Here is a 12664-nt window from a genome sequence, read left to right as displayed (position 1 = left end):
CTCCCCCTCCCTTCCTCCTCCAGGCTCCCCTCCCCCTCCCTTCCTCCTCCCAGGCTCCCCTCCCCCTCCTGGGTCCTCCTGACTTCCTCCCCTCCCCCTCCCGGCGCCCCTCCCCTCCCCCTCCGCGGGTCCTCTTCCCCTCCCCCCTCCGTCCCCTCCCCCTCCTCGCTCCCTCCTCCCTCCCCGCGCGCCGGGCGCAGGCCGCTCGGGTTTGTTTTGCTGCGCGGCCGCCGCCGCCGCCGCCGCCGCCGCGGTCCCGGAGCTCATTTGTGCCTGGCTGGTCCCCGCGCTCCCCGGTGCCGAGCCGGAGCCGTTGGCCGCTCGCGCGCTTGGCTCTCTCCCTTAGTAACAGCTCCCCTCCTGCCTCGGTGCTGCGCCCTGCCCCCGCGCCCCTCCCCCGCCGGACCCGCCGCCCGGCTGTCAGCGCCTGCACCCCAGGGCGCCTCAGGGTGCCCACGGCGGCCAGGAGGGGAGCGCCGCGCGTCCGGGAGGGGACAGCGTCGCCAAGCAGGTGAGCGCGGGCCCGGGGCGGCGGGCGCTGCGAACTTGGCCTGGGTGCGGGGGAGGGGCGGCGGCGCTCACGTGCTGCCCCCCCCCTCCCGGGTCCGGGTGGCCGGGCTGCGGGAGGCGCTCGCCTGGGCGAGCGGGCGTGGGGGGGGGCGCAGGCTGGATGCGGGGCCGCAGTCGCTCGAAGCTCGCTTAGCGGGGGAGCGGGCTGGGCTTGGGATGGGCGCCGGTCCGCGCTGGGGCGCGCGGGCTGCAGTCACCCGGTCGCGCTCTCCTCTGGGCCGCGCCGCGCGGAGACCCCGGGGCAGCGGCGGGGGCTGCGGGCGGCTGTTGGGGCGCGGGCGGGGGAGGGGCGCGGCCAGGTCTCGCTCACTCGGGACGCGCGTGTGGGCACCTTGTGTCTGTGGTCTCTCCAAAAGGAGGCCCCGGCCACAGTCTCGGTAAAGTTGGGTCAGAAGTGTATACAGTTGGCAAACTTATTGCCAGCTTCCTGGTAAGTTTCGGGGTGGCACACAAGTCACATTATCTTCTGACAGTGTAGAGGCCAGGTTGTAAGTGTTTGCTGGGTGACTTCCTCTTTGCAACCGATGTCTTTTTTTTTTTTTTTGGAACAGGGCAGACTTTCATTTAAGTGTAATATTCCATGTTGAACGGCAGCTCGAGGCGAGCCATTGCATGTTTCAGAGTGTTCGGTAATTTTGGAAGTTCTCAGTTTGGATTAAATTTAGGTTATGAAAATGGTCTGTTCCGTGTAACATTTGGATTGGGTGGCTTTTAAGACACTCTCTCTTTGTTGGGTTACCAAACACTGGAAATAATTTGGTGATCACACAGAAGTGTTGGAACGTAGCTCAACATGACTTTTCCTCAGACTGGAGATTTCTCCTTGAACTTCACAAGACCCAGGGTGAAGGGTTTTCCTACCTATGCCATTTACAGTTAATTAGGGAAGTTTACTGTTGACTTTCTTGTTTCCCATATAAGAACCTTAGGCTGGTCTAAACATGTTAGTAAAATATGGTGGGTGAAATGGTGCGTTAGTTTTAGCTTGACTCTTAAAACTGAATGCACCCCCACCAATGTAAGCTAACATCTTTTTCCTCTTCTCCCCGAATCACTTGGCCTTAGCATCTGATTTAGCTAAAATGACTTGCACTAAGTGTCTCGATGGCCTGTTGAAGGTAGTGAGTGAGTTTGGGGTTTCCCTGTGGGATTCGTGTTCATTTTTGTTTAATAAGAGCCATGCTTATTGGAGTACTTCAGTAATCCCGACTTCCTGGGACTGTATGTTCTCAGCACTTTAATAAGTTTATAGTCTGATGAAGTAGGGCATCTTTGTCTGCACAGAAACATTGTGTATCAATTGGATTGAACCGTGGGAGTTAATGGCAAGCTTCCCAAATTATCATTGAGAGTTCTAGAAACAGTTGGCATTTACCTATGGGGGAGGGGTGGCAGGAGGAAAACGTGCCTGGAAGGAGTTAGGCGGGCAGGCCCGGAGTGCAGCTAAGTCGAGGCTTCTCTGCTGCTTTAGTAGATTTCTGTCTTAGTTTTGCTGTCCTGCAAGGCACGAAGTCTGTAATCACAAACATTAAACACTCCAGTCACCTTCCCTCTTCCCTGTAGTTTAATGAATAGAGTCAGATCTCACTGTTTTCTTTCCCCACAACATTAACTTAATTAACTCCTTACCCTCGGTTTGAAGCACACTTCTAACCTGTGCATGTTATTGACATACGAGATGGAGTAGTTTGTTAATTTGGATGTGTTTTGGGGGCAAATATTGGGAATTGAGCCTACAGCAAGTGCTCTGCCACTGAGCTACAGCCCAGCCATGAGATTATATTTTGTGTTGACTTTTGTTGAACTTTTTACATATGCCCAAGTAAGCACCCCTTTGATACTTGGAGTCTATCTAGTTAAGAGTTTTGCAAGATTGATTATCAAGATACCTGTATGCCAAGACAACAAGGAAGAAATGCTTCCCATGAATTGGGAAGCTTTGAACCCCTTGAGCAGAAAGGGTAACTCCTGCTGTATAAACATGGAGTTTCTGATAGAAAGGGTGTGTGCCAGGTAGACCTTTGGAGCTTCAGCCTGTTGAGTAAATGTGCTAGTTCACTTGTGGTGATGAAGTCTTAACTACAGTGTGGTCAGAGGCTGTGTACAAATGAGTTTCCTCACACACTTTCTCCATGGAATGTGACTGTGGAGATTGAGCACATTTAGATGAAGTAAGTTGCAACAATTTGTTAGGTTTGTTGCCTATATAAAAGCCAACAGAGAGAAATGCATTGGAACTCTGGAGAGGTGGAAGAAGAAACCTTGGCACTGGTTAGGATTTTTTCTGGTACATGGAGATTTGACTCATTTTCAGAAATAACATTTAGGGTGTACCTCCCTGAAGTGGGAAGAAGAAGGCATTGAACAGCAGACATTTACATTTTGTCCTCAGACCTTCCTTCCCCTGTGGCTGGCTGTGTAACAAGGCCCGAGGAACTGCCACCAACAGAAACTGTAGAGAGCTGATGCTCAGGAGGTTTCACTGCCCAACCGCCTTTGGTGTCATAACACAATTTATCGCCCTTTTACCAGAGGGCTAGAGGAAGGGACTCTGAGCCACCTCCAGAAGGTGTGAGGTGAAGCCTGCCATTTAGACTGGTCCCGTGGTCAGTCTGTAGTGTTGGCTTTCTTTGATGGGAGAGATTCTGATTAGGCCTGGAAGAGGGACTCCACTCAGGTCCTTCTGACCCCTCCTCCACACTTTCTAGATGACCGTTTATGACACATTCCCTACTGCTTTGTTGGCATTTCCGATTTCCTGATGACAGACCTTGGGTTTCTAATTGGGACTGTAGCTCGCAGGACCTCTGTCAGGGCATGGCATGGTGGATGAATAGTCCAGGAGTCCTGCCATTGTGCATAAGTGCTCGACCTGAACTGTCTGCTGAGATGTAGTGTCTTGTTAGTTGCTTTTTTTCCCTAATAGTAAAGGCAGCCTCTCCAAATACTGGTGCAGAAAGAGAAAATTAAAAATGGAAAGCAAAGCAGAGTGTGACCAGCTGTCTTTAGAAGTGTGCATTTCTGAAAACTTGTGAAAGGTCCTGTGTGTGTTGTAAGTGCAGTGGTATGAACAAGGATCCTTTTGGTTCTTTGTCCCTTAAATTCCCCTGACCTTGAGGGTAGTACTAGTGCTGTCACTTATGTTTTCCCCCTTGTATCATAGTTAAGACAATGGAGTTGGTGTATGTGTGGTGCTCAGAACAGAGTTTGCCTTGCCTCAGTGTCAAGACATGCCTTTGGTTGTGAGGTGGTTTCTTTGTATTGCGTTTTCATTTTGTTACTCCTGGGGAGGAGGACCATAATATCACATAAAGCCCTCAGCAGGTCTATTTCCTGAGTTTCTGGGCAACAGTCTTGAAATAAACTTAGCATTATTTAGTCTCAAAGTTGTGACTGAGGCTTGCTCATGAAGATTTAGACTATTGTCAATGCTTTCTGGGCTTGTCCATTTCCTTGACTGGTGTGGTTATAGGCGTGGGTTTCCCATACCTTGGTGGTGGTTCCTTCTGCACTTGGTCTTGGCTTCAAATCTGTGTTCCATTGGAGGCATGATCAAGTTTTGAAGTGTTTGAGTCTGGCAGAACTTGTCTGTCTTACCGGTGGTGTTTTTCTCCCCTCAGGTCTTGACGAGTTTTGAGTCTGCAGTCCTTGTCTTCAGCTGTGAGGCAGCTTTCCTTAGGACACTTGGTCAGGTCTCAGTCCCGGAACTGCTTTTACCACTTTCTTCTCAGTGCTCTAGTGCTGTTTGTCACCTGTCTGTCTGTCATGACTGGACTGGTGCTTTGACAAGTTCTTGTGGCCATTTGAGCAGCTGGCACCCTGGATTTAACTGAGGAACAGAGGCTCGGGTAGTGAGGGGCAGGAGCAGAGACTTGAACACGGTGTCTCCTAGCATCGAGGCCACAGGAAGTTGAGGAATGTGGGAGTGTTGTAGGCTTGGTCTTTGCATTAACTAATGCTCCTGTTTTCTGAACAGATTTCTTCTCTTATCTAATGTAACCATTGACTCTGTGATTTCTACTGGTTTTGGTCACTTAGGTCCCCCTGGATAAGCTCTTGCCAACTGGACTGAGTTCATGGGCTGGTGGTTAGGGTTCTTTCCACCTGTTCCACTTTCCATGTCTTCTCCTCCAGCTGGACTCTGACCGGCCTCTCAGATCCCGCAGTTACTGTTTGTTACTGCTTTGGCTTCTCCATGTTCTTCCTTCCCTTCTTCCCTGTGGGTATTGTCTTTCTTTTTTTGTCTAGTTTCACTCCCACATTTCGAGTCTCTTTTGCAGTCCTGACATGTTCTTCTCTGATTCCATTGCATTTAATGTATGTGACAGTCCCCTTCCCTCTCTGTTGCTTATTTTGTGCCTCTGAAGGGAAGACCTGTTTTCCTTGGAGAATCATGTGAGAATGCGTTGTTTGTGTAAGACATGTTAAACTTGTTGCATTGATGGGCCAGTCTTTCTGACTTAGACTTCTAGGAGTGTTACAGACACGGGGGTGTTGCTGCACTTTTAATGCTGCTGGAGTGGATGAGGAGAAAAGCTCAATCCATTCATAGTGATTAGTGAAAATGGCTAGTTTGTCCTTTTAACTGCAATACTGGCTGCAGGGTTAAGGGAGAAGTGACTCCAGTTAGGAATTGTGTAACCTTCTCCACTTTATCCAAGTGTACACACTAACTGTTTCTTGTCCGAAATGTCTGGGACCCAGAGGTGTTTTGAATTTTTTTCCTTAGGATTTTAGCATGTGCATCGTGGAATCTTGAGGCTGGGATCCGAGTCTGAGCCTGAAGGTCATTTTTGTTTCAAGTACACCTTGTACCATAGTCTAAAAAGGTTTCATACTTAGTGTTGCCTGCTTTTGCCATTACTCCACATAACTTAATAACCCAAGTTGGAGTGGAGTTTGTGTTTGGGCCTGGGTAGAAATTTTTGGATTTTCGGAGCTTTTCAGATTGGGTTTTCTGATTAGGGATGTTTAACCTGTGTGTTTGCTAGGTATGATGGTTTAGATTTTGGAATTGGTGTATGTTGAGACAGGCTCTCATGTAGCCCAGGCTTCCTATGAACTGAGAGTCTCTGAGGCTGGCCTTAATCTGCAGTGTTGCTGTTCAAGGTGTGCTCCAGTTGTTGGTTCCTTAAGATGTAAAGGACTGCTCTCTAGATGTCCCTTATGGTCATTTCTTTTCTGGTTCCCCTGTTTGTTTTGATTTTCGAGCCGGGGTTTCTCTTTGTATCCCTGGCTGCTCTGGAGACCAGGCTGGCCTGGAACTTGAAGAGTTGCTTCTGCACCTGGAGTGCTGGGATTAAAGGAGTGAGCCACCACCTCCTGGCTTTGTTTTTGTGCGTGTCCTCCTGTGACCAGGAACTTGCAGCCATTCTGTCTCTGCTTCCTGAGAGTCACTCCCACACTCCACTGGAACTGATACTTTTCTCTGGGGCTTTCTAACTCAGCCTGGCTTTCCTCAGTCGTGTACCTAAATAAAATTGCGTTCTTGTCCTTGTTTTGGTAATAATATTCTGATGAACACTGGAGCTTGATTTGAGCCACCACTTTTAACATATTAACATTCAGCATAGGTCTGTGTATTTAGTGTGAGTTTAATCTACCGGAAGACCGCTTTCTTAGCCATCTCCCCTCCGAAGGTTTTTATGGCAAGATGATGCTGTATTCATTCTAACCCACCAGGGTAATTGACTCTTAAGGCAACTAATTTGATGTTATGTCCTTTCAAAATGTTTAATTTAGAGTTTAAAAATGTGTGCTTTCCAGCATGATTTTGAGTTGAACAAAATGAGTTGAATGCTGCTTTGAAACTGTAGCTCAAAATGAACACAAGGCATGCCCTAGAGCCTGGAGTGCCCAGGTAAGGAAGAAACTGCAAAGTCTGGGCTTAAGGGGCACCAGCCAGGTGAACTGTGGAGTCCTTCTCTTGTGTGTAGCCTCCTCCTCCCTGGGTTTCCTAAAGGAGATGATCATCTCAGCATCTTAATAGAGTGTTGTTTTATTTTCTTCCTGTGGGTTAGAGACAGGGTAATACCGTGTAGTGCTGTTTGACCTTGACCTCTGACCTTCCTGTCTTGGCCTCCTAACTACTTGGGTTGCACATTGTGTCCACCAGGTCTGGCTCCAGTAATTATGTGAAATTGTACTCTGAGTGTTCATACTTGATCTCCTCCCACCATGCCCAGGGTCTCATACATATAACCCAGGCTGACTTTGAACTCTGATCCTTCTGCCTGTCTCCTAAATAATGGGATTATAGGATGTGACACCGTGCCTGGCTCTTTCTCTACAATTTATTTTATTATTATCTTTTTCTTTTGGTTTTTCAAGACAGGTTTTCTCTGTGGTTTTGGAGACTGTCCTGGAACTAGCTTTTGTAGACCAGGCTGGTCTTGAACTCACAGAGATCTGCCTGCCTCTGCCTCCCAAGTGCTGGGATTAAAGGCATGCACCACCAACGTCTAGGTTTCTCTATATTTTAAGTAAATTATTTTTAGTTAGTATAATGGTTTTACTTTTTAGGAGTTAGATGTTAATCTGTATTATTTTATCTTTTCCTTTGTTTCTTCCTTCGTTCCTGTTCCTTCTTTGCTTCTCTCTCTCTCTCTCTGTATATGTGTGTGTGTGTGTGTGTGTGTGTGTGTGTGTGTGAGTGAGAGAGAGAGAGAGAGAGAGACAGAGACAGAGACAGACAGAGACAGAGACAGAAACAGAGAGAGAATTCTGTGTAGTTCCAGGATAGCCTCCATCTGGATGTCTAGCTGAGGACGATCTTGAACTTCTAAGTTGGCTTCCACCTTCTGAGTGCTAGGATTGCAAGAGGGTACCAAATGTTCTATTTGTGCAATGCTGGGATGGACCCCCGGGCCTCATGCTTGTTAGGCCACCATTTGGGTTCTATCTGTTTTTGTTCTGGGGTCAAAGTGTTTTTTTCTTTCCTCGGTGTTCTAGAAGGTAGAGTGTTGTGAAGAGGTAATCATTGACTCAGAAGGTTTGAGAGGTTTACAGACTGTGCTTTGGTTATTACTCTGTGTTTGCTTGAACTGTGGCAGCATTTTAATATGGATCCGGTGCTAAGCCAACACATTTATTTTGGTTTTTAATTAGAACTGTTATTATTTTTTACTTTTATGGTGTGTGTGTTCCCACAGCTACTGCATGACTGAGGAGATTGATTTCCGGGAAGTCAGTTTTCTCCTTCCACTCTGGTACTTCCGCATGTTGTATTCAGGTCTCAGCCTTATTGACAAATGCCAATTTGCCCATGTGGTAGCTTGCCAGCCTTCTTAAACATTATTTATTTATTTATTCACAGTGCTGTGGATTGAAGTCAACAGATGATTATATCCCCCCCCCCCAAAAAAAGAAAACCAAACCAAACCAAAAACCTCAAAAGCTAAAACCTGTGGTTACAGTGGGAAAAACATTTAGCTTCTGTAAATTTATATTCAGGTAATGAAGTGATATACTACCTAAGGTTTTCTCACTCATTCAACTCATAATTATGAGTTAGTATGCTCAGTTTGTTACTTCTGTGTTGAAATGTGAAGGCTGTCAATTAAACATATTAGACATTGCTGGGCAGTGGTGGTGCATGCCTTTAATCCCAGGGCTCTGGAGGCAGAGGCCAGCCTGGTTTACAGAGAAATCCTGTCTTGAAAAACAAAAAAAAAAACAAAGCAAACGAAAATGAAACATTTATTAGGTTTGTGTGTGTGGGGGTGGGCGGGTGTGGTATACTATGGAGGTCTTAGGACAACTTGCAACAGTTTTGTCCTTCCACTGCGAGCCATTTGCCAACTAACTACAAGGTTGCTACTTATTTTATATTTTTTGAAACAGTTTCATGTTAGTCCAGCTGGTTTTGTTACATAGCTGAGGACGGCCTTGAAGTGTTACATTCTTCAGCCTCCTAAATGCTGGGGTTATAGGCATGTATCACCTTGTCCAGCTCAGACTTTTGTAAAATTATCTAAATATGTATTTAGTTACTGGGGGTGGTACACCTTATGTGGGTCTTGATACACAGTGTGGAGGTCAGAGGACAACCATGTGGGTCTTAGGGATGGAATTCAGGTCCTGAGGCTGATAGTTACATGCTGAGCCATTTTACCAGCTCTTAAGCATGTATTTAATCTTTCAGGCTAGGTGGAACGGTATGAGGAAGGCAGAGGCATGTGGATCTCTAAGTTCAAAGTTAGCATGGTCTACAAAGCCATTCAGACTTTGTCTCAAAAATAAAAATAAAAATGAAAAAATTAATCTTTTAATTTGGATAATTAGAAGAGGGAAGACCCAGGCATGATACCTCATGCCTACAATTTGAAAATTCAGAAGGCATAGGCAGGAGGGATTGCCAGTTCAAGACATTCCTGGTGTGTATGGTGAGTCGTTACCTCAAAACAAGCGACCTTTTAAGGTGACAGAACTACTATTTTCTTCCTTCTTTCCCCTATTCTGAAAGAGCTAGAGTCATTTATTTCTGATAGCACTTCATATTTATTCCTCAGATTCGTTGATAGAATCAGAGTTGTTATATGATGAAATGTGTTGGAATTTTTTTTTTGTTGTTGTTGAGTTTTCTTGTTTTTGAGACAGTCTTATATACAGCTCTGACTAACTTGGAACTTGTTGACCAGACTGGCCTTGAACTTACAGAAATCCACTTGTCTTTGCTTCATAGATGCTGAGATTAAAGACCAGTATCATTATACTGTATGTTGGTATTTATTGTAGCTGGGTCATTAGGCCATTGATGAATCTGTGATTTTTGAGTCCTGTTTAAAGTTGATAATTAGAAATAAGTTCTAGTTGTTCAGAAAGACCTAAGTAATTTATTTCAAAGGTACTTTCTTGTCAGGGTTGAGGAACAGTTGAAAGCAGGTTTTCCTAGGCTGGTAGTTAACTTTAGTGATTATGATAATCTCTGGTTTGGTAGGAATTAAGTTACTGTGTGGATTCTGGGTGTATCATACTATGACATGTATTGACTACATGGAAACATTAGATTCCTTTTCTGATTTTGGTTGCAATTGGTACCACTTAAAATTGTGTCACTTGTATTTATCCATCGGTAATTTAGGTTACTGCTGCAGGGGCTTGCCTTCCAGTTATTTGTGTACCTCATTTTCAGCTTTAGCTGGAGCCATTGCATGCCCTGTTCTCTTTCATGCTGAAGTCTGCTACACTGATGAGCTGTCAGTCTCCCCATGGCAGGGCCCTCTCTGGCAGCAACTGGAGCCTGGCTAGGGTCTGCCTGAACTGGCAGCAGCCTTCTGTGGCATGCTACAGTGTGAAGATTCCTGTCACTCCTATTTATCTTGGATGGTTTTGTGAGATCATGTGACTGTTACAGTTGGTTTCTTCATCTGAATGTAGAAATAAATCTTTTGGTTGGGAGGACTGAAATCAGAATGTATGTAAAGTAGTTAGTATGGGACCTGACAAAGAGGAGTTCCTCATTTAATGCTAGTGGCTGTCTTCTGGCCTTTAGAAATTAAAAATCTTTTTTGAAAAATTTTGTGTTTGTGTGCTGAGTGTAGGTTTGTACATGTGAGCACAGTGTCCTCTCAAGTCAGGGAATGATGTCGGGACCTTGGATTCGTAGTCATATGTGATCGTGAGCCACCTAATGTGGGCACTGGCAGTGGACCCTGCTCTGCAGCAAGCCATCTTCCCAGCCTTCTGGCCTCTGGGGATCAGCAGAAGTTGTCGCTGCAGAGCTGAGAAGGAAGGTGTTTGGTGACTGTTCATTCTTGCTTATGGCTCACTTTAGAATAAGATTAGGCTGTGTAGAGTTGTTCTGTGTTTGAAATATGTAGGCTTTTTTGTTGATTGTCTGAAAATTCATTCATTCATTCATTTAATTATATATTGAGGTGGGTTCTCATGTGGCTCATGCTGGCTTGTACATTGATATGTGGTAGAGGTTGACCTTGAACACTTGCTATTCTTTCCCAAGCGCTGAGATTATGGGGTATGATGCCCCAAATAATTGAGTTTGGTAACACAGATGTTTTAAGAAGATTGCTATCTTAGGAGGTAAGCTGCACTGCTTTCTCCATTCATTTCCAGGGTATATGTTAATTTCATGAAAACCGGTGTGATTGATAATCATTGAAAACTGGATGAAACATGGGCTGTGTGCAGAAGTAGCTGAGTTAGCACGTAACTGGTAACAGGTGCTGTAGTCATTTTCTGTCCTTCTCCTGTTTCTTTAGAAAACCTTCTCCTCTCTCTGTCAGATAGAGAATGAGCTCCACTGAGTGCATTTTGAGGTGAGAGGACAACTTTGTGGAGTTGGCTCCTTCGTTATTTTCATGATTTCCAGGCATGGAACTAGGTACCTGGCAAGCACCTTTGCCTACTGAGCTATCTTGGCAGCCTTTGTTTGTCTTTTTAAAAATCATTGCCTGAGAAGGAATCTTATTCTGTATCCCAGGTTGGTCTTGAATTCAAGGAAGTTTTCCCAGGTATTGGGACTATGGGTGTGGTCACCATGTCTTGCTTTTTTTCCCTTTTAAGAATATTTCTTTATTTTTATTTTATTGTTTTAAATAAAATGTCTTGCTATGGGTCTTGCTCTGTAGCCATGGCTGGGCTGGAACTCTGTAGCCTGAAATTATTTCAGGCTCCTCAGCTGCTGGGATTACAGGTGTGTGCTATCTTAATGTCTAGTTTAAAAATATTGTTTAAGCTGACTGGGGAGGTGGTGCAGTCAAGACAATGTTTGCTATGCAAGCATGAGTGAGCTGAGTCTGGATCTCTCAAGCTCACATAAAAAGCTGTGCCAGAATCCTAGTATTGAGTCAGAATCAGGAGGATCCCTGGAGCCTGCTGGTCAAGCCAGTCTGGCCTTCTCCCTGCTGTCCTTGTTTAGTGAGAACACTATTCTGTCTTTGAAAATGATAGCGAGCAGCCAGGGGAGATGCCCAGTATTGACCTCTCTTCCCCTCATGCATGTGCTGGCCTTTGTACACACAGAACATTTATCACCCTTCCCCCAGGAAAAAGACCCTCTTTTTCCCCTTTGAAGTTTACTTTATTTCATCATAGTATTTTACATTGTATTTTAATTGCACTCCCTCCCCCTTATTTCTGTACCCATCATCTTCTGGATCTAACTATTTTACCCCCCTCCCAACTTCATTTTTTCTCTCTTTTTAAATTAATTTTTAAAAACTCTACCCAGTCCAATTTCTGCTGCCCATATTCACATTGTTGTGGGGTCATCCGTTAGAATATGATTGACTTACCCTTAAATAAAACTTACTCTTTTTCTCTCCCTCCCAGAAGCCATCAACTGTCATTATCAACTTAGGTAGGGGTGGGGTGTAATGAGCCCCTTGCCCTTCTATACTGGAATGTTGACTGGCATTGATAATTACACAGTTGTTAAGCAACTACAGCTGCTGAGCATTTATGAGGTCCTGCCATGTTTAGAAGACACTGTTTGGCTTAGTCCTCATGGACCTCTGGGTCTTAAAGTCTTTCCCTACCCACTCTTCCTTGATGTTCCCTGTCCTTGGGAACTCATGTGTGACTGAGCACTCTACAGATCGTGTCTGTACTTTGACCATTTGTGCATTAACCGTCATCCACTGCACAAAGAAGCTTGTCTGATGAGGACTGAGAGCTGTACTAACATGTGGGTACAGGTATGTATATCTAGAGGTGATTTATTATTATGTCCATTTAGTAATGTCACCCCTGGGGTTTAGAACTCTGGAGTCATAGGTTCTTGGCCAAACTTAGAGTGCTAGGCAAAAGTTTCTTCCTGTGGAACTGGCCTTAAATCTAAGAAAAAAGAAAAGAGAAAATGCTGTTGGCTACCCTCGTAACATAATGTGTCATCATTGGCCCCATGGGTCCATCTTAACCAGGCTAGTTGTTACTGTAGCTCACAGAGTTCACACCTGGGTAAGACTGTTGGTGACCTTTCTTCTCCAGCAGCCTTTGAAGCGACTTCCAGTACTATGGAAGTGAGCAAGCAGGGAGAAAGTTTCCCAGTCATACCAGCACATTTCTTCCTGACCTGTGACCATTCGTTATAAAACTATACATTGATTGTAATATTTCATAATTATTTTATTAC

At 45.3% G+C, this 12664-nt stretch overlaps 1 protein-coding gene across 3 annotated transcripts in view; it reads left to right on the top strand.

Moving 5' to 3' along the window:
- Positions 1 to 236: 236 nt before the first annotated feature.
- Tbl1xr1 (TBL1X receptor 1) overlaps positions 237 to 12664 on the top strand; it is a 126128-nt gene continuing 113700 nt past the window's right edge. Inside the window, exon 1 of one of the 3 annotated variants that reach the window (XM_021222940.2) lies at positions 237 to 511. The gene's annotated coding sequence lies outside the window, so the exon portion shown is untranslated. Of the gene's footprint in view, positions 512 to 867; positions 1001 to 12664 lie in introns of those variants that run through there. The other 2 variants (XM_005085958.4, XM_040754625.1) reach the window with 2 other exon arrangements.

The sequence above is a fragment of the Mesocricetus auratus genome, unplaced genomic scaffold, assembly GCF_017639785.1.
Source record: "Mesocricetus auratus isolate SY011 unplaced genomic scaffold, BCM_Maur_2.0 Super-Scaffold_100011, whole genome shotgun sequence".
In the NCBI taxonomy this organism is placed as follows: domain Eukaryota; kingdom Metazoa; phylum Chordata; class Mammalia; order Rodentia; family Cricetidae; genus Mesocricetus; species Mesocricetus auratus.
The sequence above is the reverse complement of the archived record's forward strand: the minus strand, read 5'-3'. Positions and strand labels throughout refer to the sequence as shown.